Raw genomic sequence first — 17,624 nt, 5'->3', positions numbered from 1 at the left:
TAAATAAAATAAAAAAAAAAAAAAGAAAAAAATTAAAAACAAACAAACAAACAAACCACACAGTTACAGAAATATGGCTAGGACAGTCTTTCTTAGGGAATTCTGGGACTCCCATTGAAAAGGAGATCAATTTAGAAGCCTCTCATCACATACCTGTGGGGCAGTATTACAGGGTTAAGAGGCATTGGTTCTCTCCTAAGACCCCAAGGTGGCAACGTCCCTGAAGATTTATCAGATACTTGCCTCTCTAAAGAAATCAAATTCTAAAGAAATCAAAGCTGAATCTTGCCTGGTGATGTCTCTGCCCTTTAGAATTCTTGATGGCACAAGAAGAACAGAATTTGTTTCTCAGAAGCCCCAACAGATGTATGGCTAGCTTGCGTGCAAGGCCTTGGTGAAAACCACACCATGGGAATTGCTGGAAAATTAAAGGGTCCCACAGAAATAAATGTGGAGCCTGGACTCTTACTTGGGTAAATATGCCATTTGCATCATCTCTTCCTTGGGGAATTGTGGGCAGAGATCAGATCAGGGACCCTTCACATTTCCGGCACCTGTTAATGAAGTTTAGCAGATAACCTGCAAATAAAGCCAACTTCACCATCCATTACTCTTCTGAGATTGTAAAATCAGTGTCACATCAATACCACAATATGAGACTATCAGCTCATAAAGTCACTGGTTGTCTAACAACCAGTCTTATCCCTGGAACTATATTATGACCCAGGCAACCAAGCCGGCTCTAGGCAACTGTCCTGGACCATCCCTTTTTGTGCTCAACCGGTTGTCCCACCACGACCTACTCTTCTATTCACTCCTCATCTTTGATACATCGTCTAGCTTACTTGACTTGGAGACTGTGATATTCTTACTTGGATCTGTGACCTTCTGCTCCCCCCCACCTTCGGATTTTATGCCTGCTTGTCCCTAGTTTGGGTAGCCTTTCCCTCCTCCACTCTTGCCCCAACCTCTGCCTCACCCCAAAACCTGGAGAGGGGGTCTGAAGCACCAGGAACCACAGAAATGCTTCCACGGCAATCTTTTGGTGGAACTCAGGACCCCAGACGCCCTGAAGTAGTCATGGTCCAGTAGAAGCAGCATATACTCTGAGACAAAAGACCTGGGCTCAACTGCTAGCTGAATAAGTAGCTGTGTGACCTTGGGCAGACTCAATTTCTTTGATATACGGTGCCTTTGTGTATAAAACAGCAATGATGTAATAATACCATTAGTCCAAAAGACTAAGTCACCAAAGAATAAGATGTCTGAAAATGCCTTATTCACTCTTTGGTACTCTGACCAGCTTCAAATGGAGCTTATGAACACAGAAGTCTGGTCTTGGCAGGGAAGAGCAGGTAGGAGGAGGCCCCTCACTTTAATTGGTGAATTAAAGTGAACGAGTTGGGCAAAAGAACCATACCACATCGAAATATGACTTCTACAGACAAATTCAAGGAAACAATTATTAGAAGGAGTAAGAGAGGAGAAGAACTAAGCAAAAAAATTTTTATCAACTTCCAGGGTAAGGATCAGACCTGCAAACCATGATTAGCGCAACGGCAGACCAAGGTCAGCCCTCTTCTGTGGGGCTGGAAATAATACCTGCCTGCATATTAATCTCTTTACACCCATCCACATACACAGAGTAGAGACATCAGAGCTGAGATACCAAAGGACAAGAGCTCTGTGATGGTGAGAAAGTGAGCACTAAACATTAGGGGGGGCTTGTGCAAGCCAGAGGTGAGGTTGCCTGGGCTGCATTCAGAGGGGCCAGCTTCCAGGCCAGCACCTGTGTTCATCACGCCTGTCTGCGTCCAGGACTCTCAATCACCCATTTTGAGAAGTCTAGCTTCACCTCCAACTTGGGAAAAGAATTAACGTGGTGATGTTGCCCCTGATGAAAATACACTGGCGGGTTTGAACGATCTCTTCTAAATTTGCCTCTATTAAATTCACATGTGCAGCAAAGCGGTTGGTGCCTCGTATCAGTTACAACATATGGATTTGGGAAAGTGAGAGCATGGCATAAAAGGGTGTGTGTGTGTAATTGTAAATGTGCTTTATAAGCAGTCCTAAATCATCAAGGAGAATTATTTCCCCATTGGGAACGTGTACATGGGTGCACACACACACGCACACACGCATACACACACACACGCCTCAAAACATACAAATTCTCTTTGCTCCCCATCTCTTAAGAAAATGCATCTTTGACCTCTCTCTTCAAAAGGAATATATCAAAGCCATATTTTTTTCCAGTTGCCTACTTGGTTCAATGTTTCAAAGTAGTACACAGCGGGGCGGGGGGGGGGGGCGGGGGGGGGGGAGAGGGCGGGCAATGAGGAAACCCAAGCACAAAATGAAATTCCCCATTTTCTCAACAGTTACATGCTAACTAACTAAAGCTCACGCGGTTAAATAACTGCCCGCTAATTCACTTTGGACTTTTGCTGATGGTTTTTCCCTAGACCTTCTCCACCGGAAAACCATTCTGGGTGACTGGCAATATTTTCATATTTCAAGGCTAGAAATATCTATTTGTCTTACAGTAAGGAAGACAGCTGAATTTAATATTTGAGAATAAGAATAATTGGTTGCCTCCACCCAAAAGACCAAGCGGTTTCCATGTTATCAGACGCTTGAACAAAAATTAAGTTTGTTGAGGAAAGTTCTAATGACCTAGGTGAAGTCATATCCATGTAGCTAAAAGTGAGACCAAAAATAAGACTCTGAATTTGGTTATTATTAGTAGGAATATGTTTCTGGGGCCCTCACTGTCACATACAAAAAGAAAATATGTTATTTTCTGGGCCACCATAGCTTCCCAGTGTGTATCTATCCATAAATTTAATGCTTTTACATAATCATAAAATATCGGTATTATTAATAATAAAAGCACTTAATGCTCTGAATGCTTAAAATCATGCACAATACCATGGCTGTCATTTTTCAAACATGATTCCTTTGGATCTTCACAGTAATCCATAAAGTAGGTGAAATTGTCAACATCTTTACAACTGAGAGAAATGACGCTCAGTTACGCAACCCTCTTCTGCTCACACAGCTAGCAAATAGAGATCAAATATGAATCCGCAAACGCCCAACTTCAAAGCCTGTGCTCTTAAATACTACACAATTCCACCTATAAATACATTCACTGATGACTTGTGCTTGATCGTATACAATACATCAACAACAGTCAACAGTTCGAAAAGTGGGAAGGTCCAAGTTGTGATTGTGGCTAGGCTACCATGAGCCTTTTAGCTCCATGGTTTAGTTACATGGTAGGAGCCAGCCATCGATGCCCCAGAAAAGAGAGTGTCTTACTCCTACTGCCTGAGTCTGAAACCCTGGCAAGGATATTGGCCAGAAGAGCAAAAGGTAGTGACTCTAAAAGGACAAGAACATTTTGGAGCCACGCACTCCATGATGACTTAGTTTTTTCTTCTGGAAGGATACTTCCTGGCTTGGGATTGCTTCCTCTGAGTAATGGGCTCACACTCTGGTAGACTTGTTCCCGGTGCCAGAACGGCCACTCTCTGCTCCCATGTGTTGACCCCTACAAGTTTGTTACTCAAGGAATAAAACGTTTGACCTCACTACCATTCCTCCTAAGAGACTGGGTGCTTTGATATGGACTGAAATTACAGGCATTTCACAATGAACAAAGGCAAAAGAGTGATGAATGAAGACGGAGGCTAAACACAAATATTTAAACATCCAGAGCCTGTGTTTATAACAAAGATGCTATCGGCACATGGCTTGTGTGCGTATTTGGGGGGTGGGGGGTGGGGGAGTCAGTGCATTTCTTTAGTAGGACAAGATTGGAATAGTACCATCATTATTCCGTGACCTGAGGCAACAAGTATTCATTGGAGAAATATTAAGACACAGGCAAGGGAGAGGCTGAAGAAAGAAATGGATACAACCAGTTGGTGCCAACCCCCAATTCCCCAGCTTGTTGATGGAAAAATCAGTCAAATGACTCTCTGTTGACCTAGTATTTGAGAGGGAGGTATTAGGTGGCCGTTATTCCTGAAAAGAGGTCACTATTAAAGACGACGAAAGGCAGCTGGTTGAGTCATTAACTACTGTGGTTTCAAAGCCTCGGTATTAACATAAAGCCTGGTGCTTCTTTCAAATGTAACCCAGCATTCTAGAAAAGACAAAACAGTCTCTGTAGACATAAGAAGGTCCTGGTTGGAGAGACACGTAATCACAAATAAAAGGGATGGTTTTTACCTATTACAACTGTCAGCCAAGAAGCTCATAGAATAGGTTTCCAAATTGTTTTCCTTTAGCACTTGAGAGAAGTTGATAGCAGGCATGTCTGATTATCACTTTGTGGCAGAGAGGGAAACTTGAAGAGCATAACTCTACAATGATCGTCTCAGGACCTCTTGGTGACTGAAAGATGCTTCTGGAAATGGATACGGATGACATACGAGAGCTTATGGCATCTGGGCGAAGCAATCTTGATTTCGAATATGAAGAGAACCTCAAGCAAAGCGTGCTCTTTTGCAGAACATGCAGTCAGCTTTGAAGTCCTTTTAGATGTCGAACAGCCCCCAAGAGATCGCTCCCATCAAGGAGCTGAATGGGACAGTCCTGTCACTTTGATCCGGCCCCCATTTCTCCAGCACTGACCACGTCAAGTACGAGCAGATCTCAGATTTCCCCCCCGATTCCTGATATCAGGCATGTCTGAGAGGAAAAGCACATCAAGATGAGTAAATAAGACAGAAAGTCACTAGAGACTTTTGGATCTGGAAAGGACAGTCACGTGTTTACAAGGAGAAGGAGAGACCAAGAGAATGGAGCCATTTATCCGTATAGCTCATTAGTGACAGGAGCAGTGGCTTTATTTGCCGATGTCCCTGATCCCCCCAGCCCTTCTTCCACTGTGTTGATTGCTTCTGAAGCTTTTCTAGAGAAGACAATCCATGAAATGACCCAGAATGCATCCTGCCTGCGTGGTAGGACAATTACTCTGTGCACATCTGCTCAGGTCTTTGCCTGGGGTCAAATAATTTTCATTTCTGGGTCTACCCTGCCCCCAAACAAACCAAACTGGATTTGGGCAACGAACAGAGCCTCTCCCTGTGCCTGGCCTGAGAGCCCCGGGCTTCCCTGACACCCCTCCGGGCCTCCTGGGAGGGAAACGGCCCCGGGAGGAAGCACAGAAGGCTAGTCTCCTGTGAGCGCTTGTGGGCTCGGGGCTTAGAAACTGTTTTCTTTGTTTGCTTTTTTATTGCTGTTGTGTTTCAAAGTCCTGAGGCCACTGGCTAACTGACTTCTCCTTGCTGAACAGCGCTCGCCAGAAAAATAGTCCCTGTGGCCAGAAAGGGAGGGGGCTGCCCAAATTGGAATGGTGGAGATTTTTAACATTTTCTCTCTCTGCCCTCTCTGCTCTAATCTCCACCCAACCACAAGCACGCAGCAGTTTTGAGCCTCTGATGTTATCTTTCACTACGTTTCACACTCTTTCTCGCGGGAGCCACCAGTCCTCCAGACTGCACCAGCAGGCCCCTCCATACAGGCGTCTTCAGTCCACTTCTGCTCCGCACAAACACACCGAGGCTGAGACCCAGTTCCAAGGATTTCTACACCCAGTCACCCCAGCTCATAAGGCAATGGTGATTTGAACAAGCATCGTCCGAGCCCTTGCTGGGCTAACACAGGTATGCGCGCGTGCGCGCGCGCGCACACACACACACACACACACATCCCATTTTCCACCAAAGGGCTCTTTGCTCTGCAGGTCAGCGGTCCATCACTGTGACCATTTCTGTATCTGTAGATGGAGACACCTGGAGACACCCTCATTTCTCCAGGCAAGAACTGCTTCCAGGGAGACCAGCGAAAACAAGAGCATCCGTACTCAGTGGCCCTTCTCCATTCAGTCACCTGCTCCCCTAACTGGCCTCAGGTTTGGATCCGTTTTGTCACCACGCCAATTCAGTTCCCCCAAGGAAGGATGCCCAGCAGCCTACCTGAATAGCTTCCTAGGGCAAAAAGGGTACCTTAGAAATCTAGCTACAGAGGCCAGGCGGGTGACGGGGGTCCTCACACCTTTTTCTAGTCTAGTGCAGAGGTCTTTTCTCTGATGGGCTGAAAATGCCTTTCTCCCCGCTTTCTTTTTTATTTTTTAAAATAGTTGCTACAAGCCCATAGCTCACAGTTCTGACAAAGTATTAAAGAAAGCCTCCCCCATCCCAGGAAAGCTCATCCTCAAATCTGAGATGTTTGTTCAAATACTTGACATCGACTTCCTCTTGGAATGTACTCTATCTCAAAGAGAAGGAAAAAATAAACCAAACAGTTTGTTGCTTATAAGTTGGTAGGAAAAGGCCTTCCCATGATAAGGCTGGACTTCTATTTTAAGGCTTTATTTTTCCAAATAAACCCATATAAACAAGGGTGTTGGAACCTAAACTAGTCACCGAAAAACTACTCTTTGTGTGCCGGCTGAAGCCGAGGCTGGGGTTCCCTGGGTGGGATTCTGGTCAGCCAGACTTTAAGTTGAAGTGAAGAAAAATAAACAAAACTTTCTCTCTCTATAACCTCATTCTGGAGTCTTCCCCGATAGCTAAGAGAGGAGGTCAAGAGCAAGAATTGGGGGTGTCCAAGATCAGATCTTCTTTGCTTTACGGATGCTGGATCTGTACGAGACAGCGTGCGTGCATGGGGTGCTGTCCCTTAGGACAAAGGGGTGATGGGAAAGGATGATATGTGGGTTTCCACAAAGCCACCCTGGGGCATCCTATCCAGATATGTTTACAGAACGGAAAAATATTCATGCTCATATATCTCTTTTAGTTCTGCCCTTCCTGTTAGAAAGTTCCATCCTTTTCCTTTCATCCTGAGGGAGGAACTGGGAATCGGGGGGCTTTCTCCTGACTGCGCCATGCTGTGCTAGGGAAGGGGTGGGGGCAGGGATGAGCAACAATGTCACTATTTTTCGGCTGCCATTTTGAGTGTGTGTGTGTGTGTGTGTGTGTGTGTGTATGTGTGTGTGTGGTTTTTTTTTCTTGGTTAGGCATCTGTTTTGTTGCTGCAGATTCTTCACCGGTTTCAAGAACTCCCACAAAGCTACTTTAGTCTGTGTGCTGCTGTTCACTTGGTATTTCCATGGGGGAGCAAGGGCCTACAGCTTCCTGGTCTCCCGTCTTGGGGCCGTCACTCCCACACCCACATTTCCTTAATTAGGCCACGTTGCTTCTACCTGAAGAAAAGCCAGACACACAGAAAGCCACCTAAGCCATCATGTGATTAAGTAGAAAATCATGAGATAGTCCAGGTGAAGAATAGAGGAAAATGATTAAAGCTGGAATGATCCTTCATGGAAAAAGGAGGAATTGGCTGGACTCTACGTTCTCTCTCTCTGTCTCTGTCTCTCTCTCTCTCATGCCTGCGTGCGTGCACGCACACACACGCACACACACAGAAATGCACAGCACAGAACAGATTTTCATTGTTGAGGATCTTCCATAAAGAAAGACACCCTGGAGGGCACCTGGGGGGCTCAGTCGGTTAAGCTTCAACCTCAGCTCAGGTTGACGATCTCACAGTTCGTGGGTTGGTTCGAGCCTCCCACGTCGGGCTCTGTGCTGACAGCTCAGGGCCTGGAGCCTGCTTGGGATTCTGAGTTTCCCTGTCTCTCTCCCCCTCTTCTGCTTGCGCTCTGTCTCTGTCTCAAAAATAAATAAACGTTAAAAATTTTTGAAGAAAAAAAGAAAGAAACCCGGGGTCTCCAGGTCCTTCCAAAATAATTCTGCAACACTTTTACTGAGTCCAAAGACGAGGTAAGTAAATTGTTTTCATTATAGGAAAGGGGGGGACCAATTTGTTTTGTTTTGATTTTGTAGAACGATCACTGACATCTAGAAGTAAGCGTCAGGGTCTTTAGGACCTGTAGGGGAAGTTAACTTTATGAAAACCCATCCCTTGCTGTGCAAGAAGCCGTCTGGCACGAGAGGGTACAGTATTGCCTCCGGGCATAATTCTCCAGCATGAACAAATTGCTTGGACTAAGTTTGAGCTGACATTTGTTTGGAGTCGGAGATGGTGCTGCGGTTGGGGTTTAATAGCTACTTTGAAAGGCTCGCGTTCTACTTCATATTGTTTTTAATTGTTCCATTTTCCAGATGTTTATTCCTAGATCGTTTCCCACAAACGTGGGGGGGGTGGGGTGGGGACTCCTTTTGAAAACCTGGATGGCTCTGATCCCTTTGGGCCAGAGGTTTTAGACTAAACTAAATAAAAACGGCGAGGGAAAAGGTGCTGGCAATGTGTTTGAAGACTCTGAAGAAATCCTCTCCACGAAAACAACAAAGGCGGGACCAGGAAACAAAGTATTAATTTCATGTTCCCCCATTAGCTTGCCACCTGTTCTTTCTGATCGTTACTCAGCAAGCAGAGGGGAAAAGGCTAATCTGTAGCACATTTATATCAACAAACTCGCGCAAAACTCTGCCTAATTATCCCCTTGAACCTGTGTCCTCTCAATGGAAGGCCGGTTCCCCACCTGGCCGGGAGCCAACTGCCGCAAGCTGGTCTCCATAAGCCCGGCTAACGACAGCCCACTTTCACGCCGGGAGCTCCATAATTGCTCCGAGCAGTTTACAGATCCATTATTTTATGGCCATATTTCAGAAGGAGGGGTCGGAGGTTGGCAGCGCGGGATTCCTGGTAGGGCTGCGTATTGGACCAGCCTCACTTTGGAGCCCCGATCATTTCCTGGTAAAAACCTCATAGGCTTCCACTCCCAGGAAAGCTGCTTTCCTGACAAAAATCTCTCAGGGCACCATGGGAATGGGGAGATGGGGTGGGGCCTAGGAGGAGCACTGGACAGAGAGTCCGAACCCCTTATTCAACCACTCATCAGCCCTATACAACCTGAGCGAGCCCCGAAATCACAGAGGTCAGGAGCCCGTCTACTTCCACACCTGAATTTCTACAGCATACTCACATATACTGACTAAATGTGAAAAAAAAATTGGGGAGGGGGGTGTGTGAAACTCATTATGTACCCGAGACTGATCTCAACGGCCAGGCTACAGCTTTAGATAAAACTGATAAAGCCCCTGCCCCTCCCAAAGCATACCGTCTCATAATGGACAGTAAATAAACATAGACATGATACGACATCAAGTATAATTAGTGATGTGGGAAAAGTAAAGACGAGTAAGGGGAGGCTATCGAAAGAGAAGCGGGTGCTATTTTATGCATGGCTGGGAGGGGCATCTCCCAGAGCGGATATTTGAACAGAGACCCTAATCGAGGACAGCAAGAGCTCGGGGAATAGATCAAGCGGGCTGGTCTGGCAGAGGGAACTTCTGAGCGTCTCCTCAGTGCAGCAAAGGGGTTGGTGTGGATGCCGCAGAGTTATCAGGGACAGTGGTGGGAGGCGACAGAAGAAAGGGACAGTGCTAAAATGGGTAGGGTCCCCTGGGACATGTTCAGAATTTTTTATTTACGCTGAGATGGGCTCCTGAATAATCTTGAGCAGGAGAGTCCCACGATCTCCTCTTCGACGTGAAGTTTTACTCTGGCTACCCGGCAGGCGTGGATCGCACGGAGGCAACAGTGGATGACAGAGACCAGTGGGGGGAGGGGTCTGGCTGTCCTAGGGGTCCCAGTGAGATGTGATAGGGCTTGGACCATGATCATAACCTTGGAGGCAGTTAAACAGCACAGGAGACAAACAACAACGCCTAAAGCCACCAGAAATTGCTCTTACTATCCTATCCATGCAGCCTGGCTTCCTCTAATACTTTCTCCTTTTTTTAGGTTCAGAAACACTCAGTAAAAAGGTTGTCATTTGGTTATCTCTTAGCAAATGCATGCTTTGTCTCTTCCTCCTAGTTTTGATGGAGACATTGATTGAAGCATCACATTTCCACGACCTCCAAGGCCCCTGGTCCCTGTGGGGACAATCATTTATCCACCTGGTTTCTCCCCAGGCGCCGCTGAGCCACTCAGAGGAGGATGGCCAGGCAGCACAGGAGCTACAAGTCTCCAGGCTAGAGTCCAAGAGCCCAGGTTCAAGTCCCAGCTCTGACATTTCTGGGTTGTCTCGGACAAGTTACTCAACCTCTGTGTTTCAACATCTTCATCTGTAAAATGGAGATTCTAACAGCACGTCCCTGGGGTTTTATTGTGAGGATTGCATAAAATCATGTATGTGAAAGTCTTAGGAGTCTTCAGAGCATAGTAAGTCTCTGTTATACTATTATTATTAATGAAGTTAATGATTTCCCCCCATAAAAAGTATATCCAATCTTAGTGAGACACAAAGGAACAAACCCAATAAGTAATACTTCTGGACATAGCTTTACAGTTTAGGGAATATCACACACCGACATCTTGATTTCCCCCGGTACCCATTAGACATCCATCCTTCACTAATAAATAGGAGTCAGCTTTTCTCAGAGTGACTTTAACCTTCTGTAGGATGTCAGTAAGAGTGGGCAAAAGTTATTTTTTTGATAAAGTAAATGTGGGAAACCGAGAGTTAAGCTCAAGCAGGTTTCTTTTCCGTGAGATTTTTCAAAGTCTTTAATACTGTCTCACACGTATTGTAACTGCCCACGGGGCTCGTGCGTATGGGGCATTTTCTAAATCTGTAGGACCATGGAAACTGTATTTTCCCCTTGTTTTGTTTTAATAATACTAGACTAAATACTTCTGGAACACACGTAGGAATATGATAATACCAAGCACATCAAGCATTTTATTTTCATCCTGTGTCACTTTGACGGTGTAATTAATCTAAGAGCCAATGTGCTTGCTCTGCTAAAAACAAAAACAAAAAACAAACAAGCAAAAACAAACAAAACCAAACAAACATGAGATAATATATAAAAGTATTTAGTAATTATATAATTTAATAATTTAATAATTATAGTAATTATAAAGTACACTTATTGTTTCTATTAGGTCCCTCAAATTTTAATGGACAGATACCTTCTAATTTTACTCCTGGAATAGAATGGAAGTTATTTGAGTTCACTCTATCCAAATGCTTTGTTCCCCATTATATTTTGTCTTCCCCAATAGGCATATCTGGTCTTTTAATTTTGTGCCTGAGATAAGGTCTTTTCTGAAATGTTTCCCATCCCTGTGCTAATGATAGTTGTCTTGCTCAAGACTTTCTCCGGGTTTTTCCTCTCTGTCCTAAAGCAGTGGTGATCACAGTGCTCTCAAGGTCTGCCAGGTCCAGACTCACCGTGATTTTGACTGTGATCAGCTCAGTTCACCATACTGTGCCCTTCTCAAGGACATGTCCCGTGGGACCTTTGACTGAAGTCCCATGATGACCTCATTTCCTTAAGGATAAGTTAATCTCCTAGGGTAACTTTTAACCTATCTCAACCTGTGTCCAGAAAAGAGATACATGAAGTGCAAGTTGGGGCAATGTTTGCCCCAATGGTTGAGGCAAACACCAACGCTCTTAGGCACTGTAACTTTGTTATCCATCCCCTATAGATACCCACCCTCTGAGAACAATCCAGGTAAGAATAAGGTGTGATTGTCTCAGCCCTTAAGGCACTCACATACCCATTGAAAATAAGCACCTACTGTCTACGGCCATACCACCCTGAACGCGCCCGATCTCGTCTGATCTTGAAAATAAGCACCTACTAATACAAGGTTAACAGCAGTGATGTAAATTTGGTAATATCCAGTATACGTGGGTGAAGTTTGACAGAATACAAAATACCAGAATGGTGTACGAGGGCCTCTGAGACTGAGTCTACGCCTTCTTCTCTAGCCTTATTTTTGCCATTCCCTTGTTATATCCTGTTATGTTCCAGGCAAACCAAATGAGTTAGGATAATGCCTTAAAGCTATCTCCTATACTAGGTGGCTGCTGAGACATAGAAAGAGGGGGCAAAATAAATGGAAGATAAGCTCTTTGTCTCAAAGAGTTTGTGCTTGAGTGACAAGAAGAGGTCTAAAAAAGAGAACCCCAAAGTTTTAGCTCACACGTTAAGTCTAAAAACTAAATCAAATTTTGGACTATCAGCTCTACGGTTCTGAAATGCGGCGAGATAAGACAAGCAACTGTGATATTTATTTTACTCTCAAGTCTCTTCATCTTAGGTCAGTGGGTAGCGTTGATCACTGTTTGTGTCTCTCAGGAAATGGACTCAGTTCCAAACATGTTATTTACCTCTGGTGAACCCAATTCTCCAGTCAAACCAAAAGCAAACCTCTCCTCGTAGCAATACTAGTGATAACTCAGTAATTTCTCTGGCTATTGGCTAGTGACGTTAGATTTCCAGTCAAGTTAGCTTAGTTTTAACTGAGGATTCTCAAGAGTAACACCAAGCAAAATGACAGCAAACTGTCTTTTTTCTGCACCACATCAGACACTCAAATGCCAAAATCACAAGCTTAGATATACCATTGAGTATAGGAAAGTCTGCAAAATTCATCAAGATCCCCAAGGTCTTCCAAGATATTTTCCCTCCTTCCTGATATGTTTAGGCAGCATTTCTACAAGGAGTTTCCGGCGGTGCAAAGGGTGTCCCCTTTCCTTACAGCCCGTCTTTTTTCCTTTGGTTTCATTCCACACCGAATCTGGTGAAATCGTAGCAGTTTTACTGGGAAAATGCTTCAGTGCGTTAAGGATCCACTTGGGTCCACGTCAGAGGAGACACCACCTTAAGGGCTTGGGAGGTAAAGTAGCATTTTCAAGATGATGTATTCAACTTTTTTCAAAAGTCAGGTCACTTGGCGAAAATAAATGCATCCAACAAACGTGTCTTTGGTTCTTGGTGTTTCAAAACATCCACCCATGAAGTGATCTTTTTCGTCTCTCAGCTATGCTGGGATTATAGTTACTGTAGTAAAACTCCAGGAGTTATGTACTGTACATAATAAAACTGATAGTTTATGAAGTTCAATAATAAAGCTATGTGCAAAACAAAGGCTAACATATTAGGAAGGTACGCTGTGCTGACCCAGACTATACCTTTATAGATTTTTAGCATCTGTAGGTAGTTATGTAGGATTTTACTATCTCCAGTTCAATATAGTCTTCTGATTAAAAACCTACTTACTACTTATCTGGTTGTTTTTTTATGAGCTTGCAGTCAGCATGCGTCACAAAATGTAATTTAGTCAGACACCTTGTCTTGGAGCAGATGGGAAGAATGCTTTGAAAAAATGAACAGCTACTCATTAAAAAATATATATAAAAACAAAAAAAACCCCACAAAAGCTGAGAAGCCAAGGGGAGCCATGATCCTCTCAGAACTTTGGCTTGAAGAGAAACCTACCCCTAGTGCGGGGGAATCTGCCCTCTGTAGCTTGAACAAGCCTTTCGACTATGTTCCGCTGGGGCTAAGAAGGGAGATGTGGCTGGTGCAGAGCAATGACTGAGCCCAAGACGTGAACGTTGCATGCTAGGATGTTGTCAGATGTGCCCCAATGTTTCCACACTTGGTCTTCCTGCCAATGTTCCCTGCTGCACACTAAGGAATGAAATGAGGGAGACTCTGGGGTCTACTGGGAGAGTCACCAAATTATGACTGTACGTGTGGATGATAGAGAGATGAGGGTCTACGTCAAGGTAGCTTTCAAAGACAAGAGCAAAGAGGCTGGTTATTAAGTTTAAACGCCCTGTGCTACAGGCCTGAAGACTTCCCCATTATGTGAATAAGAAGGCAGGAGGCATTCACAGGGAAGAGGAAGCAGAGAGAACGCGGATGGAATGAAATGAACCTAGTGTACCTTGTTCTATTCTCAGTGCTCTTTTAGAAGAAACGTGTAATTGAACGGGATGCCCAGAGGGTAATAACTGCCTATCCCCTAAACTGTGGGAGTGTTGGCAGTGTTACTAGGTTGGTGCAACGGCGGGAGAGTGTTCACAAATGTTTCCATGAACGAATGCTGGAGTTTTTCGTGTTTGGGGATGGATTGTTGGCGAGTACAAAAAACAACCACCAATTTCCATTTATGAGTTGTACCTAAAACATTGTTTTGAGGTTGCCCAACTACGTAAGCCCTCGGAAAGGCAAGCAAGTATTGCGCCCAGCTCTCATCCACTTTAACTGAAATACTGTAGTCTATGGGTAAGTGAGTCACGAATGCCGTAGAACCTTGAGAGGCATTACGTTTCTGCCCTTCCTGAAGAAAAGGGAAAGACTTCTTAGATATAGGAATGACCTTTATATTCATTTGTACAGAACCTGTATGAATCAGTCTTCCCCCCAGAAAAACAAATCAATAGTAGAAATATATACATATCTATATTTTAGAGAGAGAAAGAAAGAATGAAAGATGAGACAGAAGGAGAGAGAAAGAGGTTTTTTGAGGAAGAAGCTCATACTGTTATGGAGGTTGGGAAGTCCCACGATCTGCTATCTGCAAGCTAGAGACCCAGGAAAGCCAAGCTGGAGACCCAATGATACGGAGTCCAAAGGCCTGAGAACAAAGGCAGCAGAGATTATAAGTCTCAGTCCACAGCAGAAGGAACCCAGTGTCCCAGCTCAAAAAAGGAGGCAAGAAGACAAAGAGGTGTATTCCTCCTTCTTCTGCCTTTTTGTTCTAGTCAGGCTTTCGGTAGATTCAATGATGCCCATCCACATAGGAGAAAAAATCTGATTTCTGATTCTCACCTAAATTTCGATTTGAATCTAAAAATCTGATTTAAATGCTAATCTCTTCCAGAAACACTCTCACAGACACATGCAGCAGAGTTGAATCTAGACACCCTACGGCCCAATCAGGTTGCCATGTAAAATGAATTGTCATGGATTTTAAAGTACATTTGCATCTATTATTAAACACTTGCATCAGCCATTAAAGCTGAATATTGTGTCTTATTTTCTGGTTTAAAACTGAGGTTCAGGTGAGTTTCATATGCATAAGCGTGATTATTTTTATCAAATCACAGAATTTTTAAGCTAAAGAATTTTTTTTTTATTTTTCAAAACTCTTTTATTTGAGAGAGAGAGAGAGACCACGAGTGGCGGAGAGGGGCAAAGGGAGAGAGAGAGAGGGAGAGAGAGAGAGAGAGAGAGAGAGAGAGAGAGAGAGAATCTTAAGCAAGTTCCATGCTCAGCATCTGTAGATCAATACATCTGGAGGAGAAAAGAAGGCATCAGGACTGGACAGAGGAAAAACTAGGCTACAACACAGTCACAACAAAAACCTCAGCCTATCCCACAAGGAACCCTGCTGGAGCTGGGGTGGCCTTGCAGGGTGGTCCCAGGTTGGGGTAAAAGGGTACAGGCCTTTGCATCCCAACATTGTCTGTCTAGTCATTGGATGTAATCTGCCAGTGGGTACAGCAGATCTTCTTACCTGAGGTTGGTTCTCAGAGAGGGCTGGTAACTGAGGGTTGTGGGCCAGTGGCACGCCCAGCCCCCAAGGAACACACTTACTATCCTGAAGGCGGAGCTGGGTCGTGCGTCACAGTGTCCACTACAAGGGAATGCACAAAAACCACTCCCCAGGCTCCATATCATCTCTCATGAGCCTGACTTCAGATGCTGAGAAGCCTTGGAAACTGTCTTTGTTGATTACATGACATGGTACATAGGAGGTACATAGACATGTTCCTTCCATGTTGTAAATGCTCATTAAATATATTACTATTATTGTTATATTACTATTATTATTAAATGCCTTCTTACAACTGCATGTTGAGTCAAAGGACGCACATGAAACTCGGTGACAGCCTGTTCTCCTAATCACAGGCTCCTTGTCCCTGTAAGTGAGGTCACACACGGGTATGACCATTAGCTGGTGACCATTAGCACTCTACGTTACTGAGGGTTGATATTTCCTTTGAACGGAACTGGGATGTGGCTCGCTGCTTGCATGTAATAGTATTTGTATTTTGTGGGAAACTTAGATTAGTAGAGATAAATCAGTTCATTCTATGCAGTTACCATCAAATATGTGCCAGGAAAAGCACACGTGCCAGCATTTATTACAAGTTCCAAAATCCCCTTTATTACCAGGAAACCATTTGTTTCTGACCAAGCATCAACAAACACTTAGCGGGGGGGCCACGCACTGGGTTTTAAAGACCTGTACTGTATGTGTGTTGTTTTTGACCACCCCCCCAGTCGCTCCCCACTTTTCTGGTACTGGTGCCTAGACTTTCCTTCCGGGACTAATCCTCCCACCATTCCTTATCATCCGGTCCATCTCAGAGACCGTCCCTTCCCCCATCTAAGGCCAAGGCATGAGCTGGCTCATGCCAGCCCCTCTCTGTCTCCAGGGGATTTAGAGATGAGTGAGGAAAAGGCAGAAAAGACTTCAGGCTGATTCATCTTACTGGTGGTTGCCCAAATAAACATTCCATTAGTTCCTACTAAGTATTTGGTTCCTGACCTTTCCAAAGCCTGGTTGTCTAACATTCTCATTGGGTCTGTGAGACATCCCGTACCCTTCCAATGATTCCTTTTTCTTTCTTAAGTCAACCAAAGTTAATGCGTATTGCTTGTACCCAAGACCCTAATGGATAAGAGGTCTAGACTTCGTAAACTAACCAAGTTCTTCTCTAATGCTCTGATATTGGAAAACATACATTCTTCCAATGAGGTAAAGGAACATAAAACCTTCTCTTACGCTTCGTTTCTTCACCTGGAGAATTTTTCAAGTAAGTTTGAAGTGAGAGAGCCTGAGAATACAGGATACCACCACAAAACCCTGGAATGAGATATGGGTTTTTTTAAATTATTTTTTTAATGTTTATTTATTTTTGAGAGAGACAGACAGAGTGCAAGCAGGGGAGGGGCAGAGAGAGAGGGAGATACAGAATCTGAAGCAGGTTTCAGGCTCTGAGCTGTCAGCACAGAGCCCGAGGCGGGGCTCAGACCCACAAACCGTGAGATCATGACCTGAGCCGAAGTCGGACACTCAACTGATGACTGAGCCACCCAGGTGCCCCAAGGAAGATATGTTTTAATTATAGTATATATTTTACTTTAAACAAGTCATGGATTTTTCCCCATGTATAGAAAAAATATAGAGATTAACTGAAATCTCATTTAAAAAGCCAACACCATCCACCAGCAATGAAACATTTAGTGCATGAACCTTTAAATAGATCTAAACCAGTCTCTTGGGCTGAAATCCTGAAGTTGAGATTTACTTACTAGAGAGGCCATCTTTTTCCAAAATGTCCTTTGCTTAGGTGTGTGTTTACATCCTGCTATGGATTATTTAATGTATCAAGAAGCACATTATTTCAGATAAGACAAAATGTAGGCAGAAGTTCCAACAACAAAATTCTCTTTCCAAACCCACTAACTTGCAATAAAATTTGAGTCAGTAATCCTTCACTGAGCATCCACCATGTACAATTTGCTATATCAGCTTCTTCGGGTGGTTTTAAAGTGAGTAAGACAACGCCCTACCTTAAATAATTCATAAGATGCATAGGAAAAGTCAGGATTATAAGAAAAGAAGGCAGGTAAATAAGCATGGCCTTCATGAGAGAAATAGCTTTTGAGCTAGGATTTGACAGATAAGTAGGACATCAGCAGACAGAGAAAAGGAATTGGGAGTTTCCAGAAATAGGGAATAGCATAAGGAATTAAATGGTGATAGAAGAAAGAAAGAAAGAAAGAAAGAAAGAAAGAAAGAAAGAAAGAAAG

Source organism: Herpailurus yagouaroundi, unplaced genomic scaffold (assembly GCF_014898765.1).
Source record: "Herpailurus yagouaroundi ecotype Mexico unplaced genomic scaffold, PumYag 253, whole genome shotgun sequence".
Lineage (NCBI taxonomy): Eukaryota > Metazoa > Chordata > Mammalia > Carnivora > Felidae > Herpailurus > Herpailurus yagouaroundi.
Note: the sequence above shows the minus strand (reverse complement) of the source record.